Consider the following 14,010-nt stretch of genomic DNA (forward strand, 5'->3'; position numbering starts at 1 on the left):
TTCCGTGGGCTGCCTCTTAGTTTTTTTGATTGTTTCCTTGGCTGTGCAGAAGCTTTTTATTTTGATGAAGTTCCACATGTTCATTTTATCTTTTGTTTCTCTTGCCTTTGGAGATGTGTCATGAAAAATTTGCTTTGGCCGATGTCGTAGAGGTTGCTGCCTATGTTCTCTGCTAGGATTTTGATGGATTCCTGTCTCACATTGAGGTCTTTCATCCATTTGGAGTTGATCTTTGTGTGGGGTGTGAGAGAGTGGTCAAGTTTCATTCTTTTGCATGTAGCTGTCCAATTTTCCCAGCACCATTTATTAAAGAGACTTTTTTCCACCAGATGTTTTTTCCTGCTTTATCAAAGATTAGTTGCCCAAGAGCCGAGGGTCCATTTCTGGGTTCTCTCTTCTGTTCCATTGGTCTATGTGTCTGTTTTTGTGCCAGTACCATGCTGTCTTTGTGATCACAGCTTTGTAGTACAGCTCGAAATCCAGCACTGTGATGCCCCCAGCTTTGTTTTTCCTTTTCAACAGTTCCTTGGTGATTCGGGGCCTTTTCTGGTTCCAAACAAATTTAAGGACTATTTGTTCCAGTTCCTTGAAAAATGTCATCTGTATTTTGATTGGGATAGCATTGAAAGTGTAGATTGTTCTGGGTAGCATGGACATTTTAACTATGTTAATTTTTCTGATCCATGAGCATGAAGTATTTTTCCATCTTTTTGTGTCTTCCTCAATGTCTTTCAACAGTGATTTATAGTTTCTAGAATATAGATCCTTTACGTTTCTGGTTAAGTTAATTCCAAGGTAACGTATGGTTTTTGGTGCTATTGTAAATGGGATGGATTCCCTAATTTCTCTTTCTTCAGTCTTATTATTCATGTATTGAAATGCAACTGATTTCTGAGCATTGATTTTGTATCCCGCCACATGACTGAATTGCTCTATAACTTCTAATAGTTTGGGAGTGGATTCTTTTGGGTTTTCTATATAGAGTATCATGTCATCTGCGAAGAGAGACAGTTCAACTTCTTTGCCAATTTGTATACCTTTTATCCCTCTTTGTTGCCTGATTGCTGTTGCAAGGACTTCTAGTACTATGTTGAATAATAGTGGCGAGAGTAGGCATCCTTGTCGTGTTCCTGATCTTAAGGGAAAGGCTTCCAGTTTTTCCCCATTGAGAATAATATTTGGTGTAGGCTTTTCATAGATGGCTTTTATGAGCTTGAGATATGAGCCCTCTATCCCTACACTCTGAAGGGTTTTAATCAAAAAAGGGTGCTGTATTTTGTGAAATGCTTTTTCTGCATCTATTAAGAGAATCATATGTTTTCTGAATTTTTCCTTCTGAATAAAATCTAGGACACTGATAGATTTGCGAATGTTCTACCACCCCTGCATCCCAGGGATGAATCCCACTTGGTCATGATGGATAATCCTTTTACTGTACTGTTGGATTCTATTTGGCAGGATCTTGTTGAGGATTTTGGTGTCCATATTCATTAGGGAAATCGGTCTGTAATTCTCCTTTTTGATGGGGTCTTTGCCTGGTTTGGGGATCAAGGTAATATCAGCCTCATAGAATGAGTTTGGTATCTTTCCTTCTGTTTCTATTTTTTGAAATAGCTTTAGGCGAATAGGTATTATTTCTTCTTTGAATGTTCGTTCGAATTCCCTAGGAAAACCATCCAGGCCTAGAGTTTAATTTTTTGAAGATTGTTTATCACTGACTCAATCTCTTCATAATTAATTGGCCTGTTTAAAAAATCAATTTCTTCCTGTTTCACTCTTGGTAGTTTATGGGTTTCCAGGAAGGCCTCCATCTCTTACAGATTGCTTAATTTATTGGCATATAGATGTTGATAATAGTTTCTAATAATCCTTTCAATTTCATTGGTGTTGGCTGTGACCTCTCCTTTTTCATTCATAATTTTATTAATTTGGATCCTTTCTCTATTCCTTTGGGTAAGTCTTGCCAGAGGTTTGTCAATGTTATTAATTCTCTCAAAGAAACAGCTTCTGACTCTGTTGATCCGCTCTACTCTACTCCTGGTTTCTAATTCGTTGATTTCTGCTCTAATTTTGGTCAACTACTTCCTCATGCATGGATTAGACATGTCTCTCTGTTGCTGCTCCAGCTTCCTCAAGTGAGAATATAAAAACTGCATTTCATATTTTCCATTATTTTGAGTGAGGCTTGGATGGCTATGTATTTCCCCCTAGGACTGACTTTGCAGTATCCCATAGGTTTTGGACCATTGTGTTTTCATTCTCTTTGGTCTCCATAAATTTTTTAAGTTGATTTTTTATTTCCTGGTCTATCGAATCATTCCTGAGCAGGATTGTTCTTAGCCTCCAAGTGTTTCAGTTTCTTCCAAATGTTTCATTGTGATTGAGTTCCAAATTCAAAGCATTGTGGTCTGAGCATATGCCAGGAATAATTTCAGTCTTTTGGTATTGGTTGAGACCTGTTTTGTGACCCAGAACATGTTCTATTCTTGAGAATGTTCCATGGGCATTAGAATAGAATGAGTATTCTTTGGTTCTGGGGTGTAGTGTTCTATATATATCTATGAGGTCCAACTCGTCGAGTCTGGCATTCAAAGCCTTTGATTCTTTGCTTAGTTTTTGCCAGGGTGTTCTGTCTATTTCTGATAGTGGCGTGTTGAGGTCCCCTACTATTAATGTATTTTTATCTATATGTCTCTTTATTCCGGTTAAGAGTTGGCATGTGTATCTTGCTGCTCCCCTGTTGGGGGCANGTATTAATGTGTTTTTATCTATATGTCTCTTTATTCCGGTTAAGAGTTGGCATGTGTATCTTGCTGCTCCCCTGTTGGGGGCATATATATTTATAATTGTTATCTCCACTTGTTGGATACATCCTTTAAGAATAATATAGTGCCCTTCTGTGTCTCTAACTATGGTCTTTAGTTTAAAATCCAGTCTATCTGATATGAGAATTGCTACTCCAGCTTTCTTTTGAGGTCCATTTGCGTGGAAGATGGTACTCCATCCCCTTACTCTATGAGAATTGCTACCCCAGCTTTCTTTTGAGGTCCATTTGCATGAAAGGTGGTACTCCATCCCTTTACTTTCAGTGTGAATGTGTTAGGTTCAAAATGAGTCTCTTGTAGACAGCAAATGGATTGGTCATGTCTTTTTATCCAATCTGCAACCCTTTGGCATTTTATGGGGGAATTTAAGCCATTCACATTGAGACTGAATACTGAGAGAGCTGATTTTAATGATGCATTGTTGCCAATAAAGTCTTTGTTTGTATCGGTTGTGACTTTCTGTTCTGTATCACTCTTGGGTCCTTTTTACCTTTATAGAACCCCCCCTAATATCTCCTGTTGGGCTGGTTTCATGGTTACGGAATTGGTCAATGACTGGCGTTTCTGGAAGGTCTTTATCTCTCCATCAATTCTGAATGACAGCCTTGCTGGATAAAGGATCCTTGGCTGCATGTTTTTCTCTGAAAGAGCTTTAAAAATGCCCCCCCCCAACCCTTTCTCTCATTCCAGGTCTGTGTAGACAGGTCTGATGTAATTCTGATACCTTTGCCTTGGTACGTGAGAAATTTCTTTGCCCTGGACGCTTTCAATACTGTATCCTTGCATCTAATATTTGCGAATTGCACTATGACATGACGTGGCATAGGTTTGTCATGGTTGAGCTTGGGAGGCATCCTCTCTGCCTCTTGGACATGAATGTTTGTTTCCCTCACTAGATTAGGGATGTTTTCAGCTACAATTTGTTCAAATATCTCTTCTAGACCTCTGTTTTTCTCCACCCCCTCAGGGATGCGGATGATTCTGACATTGGATCATTTCATTGTGTCAGTAATCTCCTGTAACCTACATTCATTGGCTTGGATTTTTTTAAGTCCAGCTTCTTTTTTCACTTTTTCTTTTACTAACCTATCCTCCAATTCGCTAATAGGTCCTCTGTCTCATTTACCCTGGCCGTCAGAGCCTCTAGTTTTAACTGCATTTGGCTCATAGAGTTTTTAAATTCTGCCAGATTCGCTCTCATTTCCGCCCTTAGAGATTCTATATTCTCATTAACATTTTCGTTAATACTTTTTTCAAGTCTACACATCATCTTGACCATTGGTTACTCTGAATTCCATCTGATAATTTGGTTACATCCATATCCATTAGTTCTGTGGCAGAGACCACGGACTCATCAGATGAGGAGAAGTTGCGGGGTTGTCCAGAGCCCAAATTATTGACCAGGACCCAGGCCGTGCACCCTTGTTTTATAGGGACCTTAGGGATGTGGGCTTCTTGATTTTTCAGCCTACCTTCTGGGGGAGGGGCCTGCCCCACCAATACTCAGTCAACCCTGTTTGGGTAGGGTCCCATGTCTCCTGCGAGGGGAGATGGGTGTGGGCACTCTGTAAGCCGGTGTTTCCAGGCTTTTGTTCTCTGGCGGTTTTCCCTGGCGGTTTGCTGTGCCTTTTCTGAGAGACAGAGCAGCAGTGGCCGAGTCTCACCCTCTGTCACAGAACAGAGGGGATCGCGGGGTGTTTTCTACTGATGATCTGGCCACTTTAACTCTGTTTCTGTTGGTGCTGCTCAAGCCTGCAGCGTCCCGGGATGTGAGCCCCACACCCAGTGTCCCAGCCCTCACTTCCAGGGCCAGTGCGTCTCTGTCCTCTGTGTTTCTAACACTGCCAGCCACTCGTCGCCAGCCGGCCCCATGTACTCCTGGAGCTCCCGGTCTCAGTCTGGATCCAGTGAGCACACCGGAGTTCCGTGAGAAGTCTGGTGGTGCGTGCTCCCTTCTCACAATCCCAGTCTGTTCTCTCGTGGAGTCCGTGAGTCCCCCTGCTCCCCCGAGCAGATGGCTACCGCTTCCTGGCGCCCGATTGTGGCGGCTCCCTCCCCCTTCTGTTTATCTTCCAATATCTGTGCGAGGTTTCACAGCTCCTCACTTTGTACCTCAATACTCATCGCTGGAGATGTTCATTTGTTGAGATCCAGATGTATCTTCTTGCATCTCAGGCTGATTCCGTGGATGTTCAAGCTGGTCTGGTACTTATCCAACTTGACTCAGGGGACCAGCTGAAAAAGGGGTCCCCTAATCCTCCGCCATCTTAACCCAGGTTTAAACATAAACCACAAAGTGGTCAAGAATGATGAAGGCTGAGAAAACACTGATATATTTGATTAACAGATAGATGACCAATTTTGAGAAAACATATTGAGTGGTGTAGTGAGACTCAATGCCAGATTTCAGGTTATTAAATAAAGATAGTGTAGCAATGGAGACAGTGTAGAATAGCCTGACAATAGAAAAGGAAGTCAGATTAGGAGAACAAAATCTTCCACTCTTACAAAAAATAACGCCAAGCTCATCTTCCTTTCTTATATTACGAATGATATATTCACTGTTACTATGCTAGTTATCAAAAGTTTACATCCTTTGGGATCTTACTTCCTGAGTTACAATAACTAGGAAATAAGTAAAAAGCCTAAGTTATATACATGTTTAACAATTTTATCTTATTATTTGTAAGTACTTATTAAATATTTTTTCAAAGTTTCTAAGACATATTAAGAGAGTTAATGAAATGATGAACATTGTTTTTCTTGATAAAAATTCCTATTTCTATAGAAAAATTTCAAATTGCTTTTGTAAGTCTGCTTGAGGAGAAATTGAATTGTATGCAATGACTGATTATCAAGGACATCTGAGCAAACCAAATATTCATTTTGTTCAGAAATTATCCAATGATTTCTTGATGTTTTTATTTCATTTGTATCTTATCAAGATGATAAGCTTTCTAGAGAGACACATAGAAAATAAATAAAGGGGCGCCTGGGTGGCACAGTGGTTAAGCATCTGCCTTCGGCTCAGGGCATGATCCCGGCATTATGGGATCGAGCCCCACATCAGGCTCCTCCACTACGAGCCTGCTTCTTGCTCTCCCACTCCCCTGCTTGTGTTCCCTCTCTCGCTGGCTGTTTCTATCTCTGTCGAATAAGTAAATAAAATATTTAAAAAAAAAGAAATAAAAGATTAATAAAAGTCTAATAAGTTTCTATATCCCTTCAGAATTTGACATAAAGCCTTAATATTATTCAGCTTCCTTCACATAGGTAAATATACTTGAGTAGGAGTGTTCTTGTTACAAGCTTTCCAAGTCCCCTAGGAATTACCCATAAATTGAAAATTCTAAACAAAAATATCAAGCCACCAAGAAGTGAAGAGTGGTACACAATCAACTCTTGCAAACAGGAATAAGCCAGCTCTCACCCACTGCTTCAGTAACCACAAATATCCACAGGACAAGTAAAAATACTTTTCTCTAGATTTCTGCTTGGTCTTTGTATTAGTCTTCCATGGTTGTTGTAACAAAATACTTGGTAGATTAAAGTTAACACATTTATTCTCTTAAATTCTGGAGGTCAGAAGTTTAAAATCTGAAGATTAAAATTTCAGTTGGCCTAAATCAAGGTGGCCTCCCTTGAAGGTGAGAAAACCTTCCCTCCGGAGGCTCTAGAGAAAAATCCTTTTCCTTGTCTTTTCCAGGTTCTAGAGCTACATTCCCTGCATCCTCCTGGCCCTTCCCCCATCTTCAAAGCACATCACTCTAATCTCTGCTTCCATCATCACATTGTCTTTACGTCTTCTGTGTTCAAATCTCCCTCTGTCTTCCTCTTACCAGGACATTGCTGACTACATTTAGGGCTGATACTAATCAGCTAGAGTAATCCAGGCTAATCAAGGGTAATGTCTCCCTAGCAAGATTCCTAATTTAGCCACATCTGCAAAGTCCCTTTACCATAAAAGTGACATTTAAAGTTTCTAGGAATTAGAATTGGGGGTCATTATTCAGCCTACCACAATCTTCAAGGACATGCCATTTTTATCCTTCCATTGCTCATAGGATCTGAATTATTGAGTAGTAAATTAATGGAGCTGTGTATAATTTCCTTATTGACACAATTCTTGTCTTAAAAATAAACCTGTTATTCACACATAATTTCTCAGCTGATGAGTTTGCTTGTAGCTCATTAAAAAAAAAGGTCTTGTAAGAATGGGTGAAATAGGTAAACATTGAGTACACTTATTTTGATGAATACTGAGAAATGCATAGAATTCTTGAATCATATTACAACCTGAAACTAACACTGTATATTAATTAACCTTCAATAAAAAATGTCATCAGATTTCCCACCACCAAATAGTAGGTTATCTGCATCCACAATATTTTTACTTTTCTTCTCATTGATGACAACTGATGAATTTTCAAACAAAGGCCAATTTTTCTGCAAGCATTCTGAATCTATTCCTACTCACTTTCTCAAGTTTGTTCTTCAATTATTCTTCTCTCTACTGTACTCTCCAACTTCAAAGATGGTAAAAGGACCATGGACCAATTTGTTTGTTCTTTCTTTTCCTCTTTCCTTCCTCCCTCCCTTGCACCCTTTCTTTCTTTCTTTCTTTCTTTCTTTCTTTCTTTCTTTCTTCCTTCTTTCTTTCTTCTTTTTCCTCTCTGTGGATATTATGGAGCCATTATAGCCCTAGGGAAGGGGGCTGAGATAATGCTGGCTTAGGAAGGAGGGATATCTTATAGGAAAAGATCCCATCTGGACTGGAAGAGAAATGAGCACCCTGGTCCTATACATAATAGATAGTAAGAAGATGCTTTGCTCTATCTTCTCGAAGATTTAAACTTATTATCAGAATGTGGTGATTCTTTTTATCCTTAGAAATGTGTTTAATATCTTGTATGATATCAGTAGAACTAGTCCAACTTCTTTTTTTAGTTAATATTTGCTTTTATGTATTTTCCATCCTTTCACTTTAACATTTGTTAAGTTTTTAGAACAATGTCTTACATGTAGTAATTAAACATAAATGTTGATTATGCAAAAATAAAGTTAGCCAAAAAAATCTTCAAAATTATGCTGGGAACACAGAGGAGAGGAGAAATAGAAGTATGAAATTGCCATAATTAAAAGAGAGACAGTGAGACTCTGAAGGGAGACTAGAGGCTGTGCTGTAGGAGAATTAGGAATGTTTTGAGGGAGAGATGTGGCAGCTGCAGGAAAGAAAATTTGGCAAAAGAAAGATGTGGCTAAAGGGGACTGTTCAATAAAATTTACTGTGTTATGTGGAAGGCCAGAACTTCATTAAATACTGTCTAAACCATTAGCAAAAATTGGTATTACTCATAAATGCTTTTGATGTTAGATTTGTTTGTTTTGGTTTTAATGAAATGATATGTGACCCTGGCCTCGTGGGGCATTCAGTGAAAACAAGCAGATCCTAGGATGCAAGTTACTATTCAGTAGTAAGGGTAATATCCTCCCTTGTAACTATAAGAGGATGGTTACTGTATTTGTTTTGTCCTCCATTATTTCCTTAGTACATCACAAATTATCAAACACATTTGGGATATGTGTATGGGATACACATTTGTGAATATGTCAGGATAGTTTCATACAGTGTCTGCAAAGGAACATCTATTCGCACCACTCATGCACTTCAGATCTTCTAAAGCTTCATCTATGTTTTAGACACCTCTTAAATGTCAGTTCAAATCATCTTGGCCAGATTTTTTACTCCTCAACTACCCCTGTAACCAGGTCTGTGCAAGAGCAACAAGTTTCACACAGTTGCAACTTGAGGACAACAGTGCAAGTGCAGAGTTAACTGCTTGTGGTGTCACGCTCAGGAATTGGGAGATGGAAGGTCAATGATACGTCCACCCAGGAGACTGCTCTAAGTGCATTTCATAAGGCTCTGTTCCTATGGGATGAAGCTCCAGTGGCCTGTAGAAGTGGTCATCTCCATAATGCAACCCCTGCTTTAAACTGTTTCAAGCCTCAAGTCCACCCCATTCCTCACTCCTGCTCTTTGGGATAAATTTTGTTTCAATCTTTGCTTTAGGAAAACCCAAGCTATGACAATACATTCTACAATAATACATTTTATAAAGTAAAATTTTACTTGTATTTATAGGAAATAATGTGCCTATGCATATAGCTTCTATTATTTTTAGAAAGTTCTACTTTTTTTTTTCCCCAGACAAGTGTAAAGACACAATGTTCTTGAAATGATTTTCACAGCTAACTGTATGTATGGTCACAGCAGATTAAACATAATTTTTATATTCAAACCCCTACAGAGGTGTTTGCAAAGTTGGCAGAAATATCCATTACAATGTCTGTCTCTGCATTGAGAGGTTTTTAAAACCCAGCAGGAATTGCAGCTGACCGTGCTACAATAAATGGATTCATCTACAATTGTATTCTATTTTTATTTTCAGACTGTTTAATATATGCCACCTACTTGGGAAAACATTCAGGAATATGTCCTTCTTATGAATACACTTCTCAATTATTTTCTTTTTGAAGAGAGATCAAATAGTGATATGAAAGTTTTGAATTAAAAATGATTCCAGTCTAATATGTGCCTCTCTTGGAGTAATATTAAAAGTTTCCTATTTTTCACACATTATCCTGGTATGAATTCTATACCCATTCAGTAAGTTCAGTAATTTTTAATAAAAACTGCTAACTTAGATAGCATGTAAATGTAAAGTTTGAGAAGCTTGGAGTTTGGTGAGGGTTAACTATAGAACTGGTTCCCTTCTGAGGTAGGGGTGGGGGATATCTAGGTGAAGTGTGTGGACAGTCAGCTCTGCTTTGATGTGAGTGCAAGGAACTGGCTTTCAGGCTGCAGACACCCAAATGCCAGAAAAAGAGGGTTTTATATTGCACATCACTGTCATATTAAATACTTAATCTTCCATGAAAAGTTCATTCATATTATTAAGAGATCTGTCCTTTGCTCTTTTTGCATGTAGGTATAGGGAAGGGTGGGATTTCAATATTTCACTGAAACAGCTGTTCCTCATACATACCTTTAATTCCTCTTTGTTCAGTCTTATGTCCCCCTCCGACAGCTAGCTTTGATTTCAAAGCTTTTCTAGGCTTCCACTAGGCACAGATCCTTAGCCCCTTCTTTAGATCCTTTAAACTTTATTCTAGGTTTTAGTTTTCTCCACCAGTTTAATACTTTAATTCACATTTTCCCTTATTCTCCCAGAAATGTATCAATATGTCTCATTTGTAAATGAAATACTTTCTCTCCTCCAGCATTCTCATTAATGATATGGATTTCTTCTTGTAGGGTCACAGAAAGGGAAGAGGCAACAAATGCATGTACCAAGTCACCATTCTGAGCTGTATGCTCACATCTTTTCAAAAACTCATTTCCATTGGCTTTCTTGATACTATGCTTCTGTTTTTCCTATCACTTCTCTGACATCTTCTCATTATCATCCGTAGGATTTTTATTTTTTACTCTTCCAATGCAATTTGGATTATACAAGACTTGTTCCGAAGCTCATATCTCTTCATATCACACTCTCTTCATGGACTTTCTTAACCATACTAATGGCTTCATATACCATTTGCTTTGTGGTGACTCATGTTTATATTTCAACACTATTATTAAAACTATTAATTGTATCTTAGGAGAATTTTAAGAAAAAACTACATTTAATATTTTAAAAAGGAAAAACCGGGGTGCTTGGGTAGCTCGGTCAGTTAAGCATCTGCCTTCAGCTCAGGTTATGATCCCAGGGTCCTGGGATCAAGCCCAGCATTGGGCTCCCTGCTCAGCAGGAAGCCTGCTTCTCTTGCTCCCTTTGCCTGCTGCTCCCCCTGCTTGTGCTCTGTCTCTCTCTGTCAAATAAATTAAATAAATAAATAAATAAATAAATAAATAAATAAATAAAATCTTTGAAAAAAAGAAAAACCACAAAGTGTATAAAACTCTTGATGTTACTAGCTTACTTGTTATATTCAGTTTCCCTTATTAAAAACATATCTAGTGCAGCATACACATTTAAAAATAGCTTAAAAACCTGTAACAATATGATATTGAATAATAATTATACAATAATAATTTGTAAATTTGATTTTCAGCTTTTACAGTTAGTCCATGGGAAAGTTTAGAACACTTGTAAAAGTGTAACAGTAAAAGGACATAAATGTAGTATAGAAAGGGTGACGGAAAAATAGAGATAAAAATATCTTTATGTCAGTCATGTAGTACAAAGTCAACAATTATTTTTCAAGAGTTAATAGAACAGTAAAGATTTAAGTACATTATCAAAGTTAAAAAATAAGCAGTGGAAAACTATTATTTAAATATAGATTGGAGGAGGATAGAAGAAAAAATATATATATACTGATATGTAAAAGGAAGTCAATAATTATTGTCTAAACTTGATTAAACAAGAAACATAGATATTTTCTAGCATTATATGAGAACCTCACAAAAGAAAAAAAATTAAAATGTTACATTCATTTGATATAAATGTCTTACTATAGTAAAATATAAACAGTAGAAAACCACCGAGGAAACAATAACCTTAGATAGTTCACAGAACGAAGAAATGTGAATTTTTGAACTCCTCTTATAAAATCTTAAATAAAACTGTCATTGAATGATATCACTGAAATTCAGAAAATGTTTTCCACCTGTTTCTTTTTAACTTAAATATTAACCTTAATATAACAGTTCATTTTACTTTTTATTGACTTTATTAAACCTTTCCTATAGTACCACTCAAATAATGATATTTTTAAATACAAATATTCATAAAAGAAAAAAGAATAGTCAACAATGTCAACTGCATCAGTAAATTCAGTTAGTATAAAAAATTATTAGGTTAGTAGACATAGTACTAGTTATATATGAAACTGTGTAATGTACTATAAAGGCCAAAGAAAACAGTTAAGAATGGAGGGATTGGTGCTAATAGGAGGAGGGACAGTATGGAATTCTACTGAAATAGATTGGGGGAGAAACAATATGGATGGAGATGTAGTTAGATTTAATTTTGTTAGTAGGAAGATGAATTTAATAACATATAGTTTTTGTGATGTGCTGGTGATGGGGCAGTCCAGTTTAAGGAAAACAGAAAAGCTTCTTAGGGAGATTAGCCATCCACAGAAACTTAGTAGGATTGAGAGACACTCCTGAAAGACCATTTGAATTTGGCAATCATGAATCAATGGTGGTGTAATTCTCTAGCAGCTCTCAGATTCGCAAGGCAGTCACAGACCAAGGGCATAGTTGAATTCATTGGAAGGTTTTGCCAAACAGTAGCAATAGAAGACAGAGAAGCAAGGGAGTTTAAATATCAATAATTTTTTTAAAATTATTCTTGAAATGTTTGACAGTGGAAGATAAAAGATAAAGTTAAGCAATACATCTGGGTCTGGGTGCTGAACTTTTAAAGTACTAGAGAAACTGGTAACAGTTTTTGGATTCTGATTTATACATGTGCTACTTTCTCTCATCATGATCAGTGTAATATGTAGGTCAATTATGTGAAAATAAGACCACCATTGTCAACCTCAGCCACTATTCAAGTGTATATTATTACATAAATGGATAGTGTTAATGGAACTATTTATTGACTAGTCAGCAATTTTTTTTTTTTTTACAATTTTCAGACAAGGGTGCTTTAAATTCTTAAGGAATTAATGAGAAAATGCTCAGAAACTTTATGGAAATAGGGGATAGAAAATCTTAATCTAAGCTTTTAACTAAATAAATTTTTAAAAATCTTACCTATTTCCTTTTTTCTTTTCACCTTATGGATATTTTCATATAATCTTGAAGCTGACACAATATATTCATAATCATAGCTTTAAGTACAGTGAGGGGATACACAATGATGAATTTTAAATATATTTCTCTAGTCTAGCCCTCTTTTAAATATATTAGGCATATGGATCTAAATGTTTATTGGGTATTTCCATATGGATTTCCCAAGAAAATCTCATCTCATAATATTAAAAACTGAATTCCTCACTTTTGCCAACTTCCCAATCTCTTCCTTTATCTGTGTTATCGCTTCTTTTGAAGAGAATCATCATGCATTCAATGAGCTGTGCCAAAACTTCATCCCACTCTAGAGCCTAACATTTAATTAATTATTAATTCTTAGTAATTCTGCCTTTTTAATATCCTGCATATTTCCTGTTCTCCAATGCCATTACCGCTGCTTTCATTCTGTCCCTCATCACCTTTCAACTGGCCATTTTCAATATTCTGAATTGGTTTCCCAATTTCCATTCTTCTTTCCCAGCTATTCCTCCATGCTATTACCTAGCTATGTGACCTGTGTCAGGTCTCTTCATGTCTCTAATATTGGCTTCTTCATCTCTTAACTAGATATTGTATGTGTAGTCTCTACCGGATAGGATATCTATTATATATGTGTACATATGTATATGTCAAATACACAAAATGAGAAACTGAGTAGTAAGCAAAAATCTTGTCATGAAACTCTGGGCATACACTGCAGCAGCATATATTCTAAAACTAAGCATATAAAAGAGTAATGTTGAAATAGATTATTTTTTAAGCTTGACAATCAATCAGGATTCTCAAGCTCACTTCTTAATAATACCTTCATGGATTTTTTATTGCATGACAGAGCAAGCCACATATCGTATATCAACTGGTAATATAGTACTTGACTTCTTTAATGCAATGCTTAACTGTAAATGTCTATAACTACAAATGAGGTATTTAAATTTGAAGATACTTTAGATATATTTCAATACCTATAATTATAAAATCATAATTTCTGCCTGAATTGCACTTAAAAGTTAAAGTTCCAACTGCTTCTATTATTGGAAAAGTAATAATAACAATTATAACTATACCATGAAGTATTAAAAGCTGAACATTCAATTTGAAGGTAGCTAAAATAAAAAAGTAATGAAAAGTGAACCTATAAAATGCTTGCAATTCATACACATATGTTATATAGAGGCACTGAAGAGCAAAGAAAAGAACTGGAGTCTTTATTACAGTTCATCTTTTCAGATGCTCCCTCTCTCTTTGGGATTAGGATAGCATTATGGTTAATACTTCTCATCCAAAAATCATCATTTTCTTATGACAAATTTTTATTCTAAGGTATGCAAAATCACAGACTAAAATTGTGGAATTTTTAAATATGACAATTAA

The 14,010-nt window shown here is 36.6% G+C and overlaps 1 protein-coding gene across 1 annotated transcript in view; it reads right to left on the reverse strand.

The window, feature by feature from the left end:
• CNTN5 (contactin 5) overlaps positions 1–14,010 on the reverse strand; it is a 1,363,322-nt gene that overhangs the window by 388,527 nt on the left and 960,785 nt on the right. The gene's annotated exons all lie outside the window — the stretch shown is intronic.

The sequence above is a fragment of the Ailuropoda melanoleuca genome, chromosome 8 (assembly GCF_002007445.2).
Source record: "Ailuropoda melanoleuca isolate Jingjing chromosome 8, ASM200744v2, whole genome shotgun sequence".
Classification (NCBI taxonomy): Eukaryota; Metazoa; Chordata; class Mammalia; order Carnivora; family Ursidae; genus Ailuropoda; species Ailuropoda melanoleuca.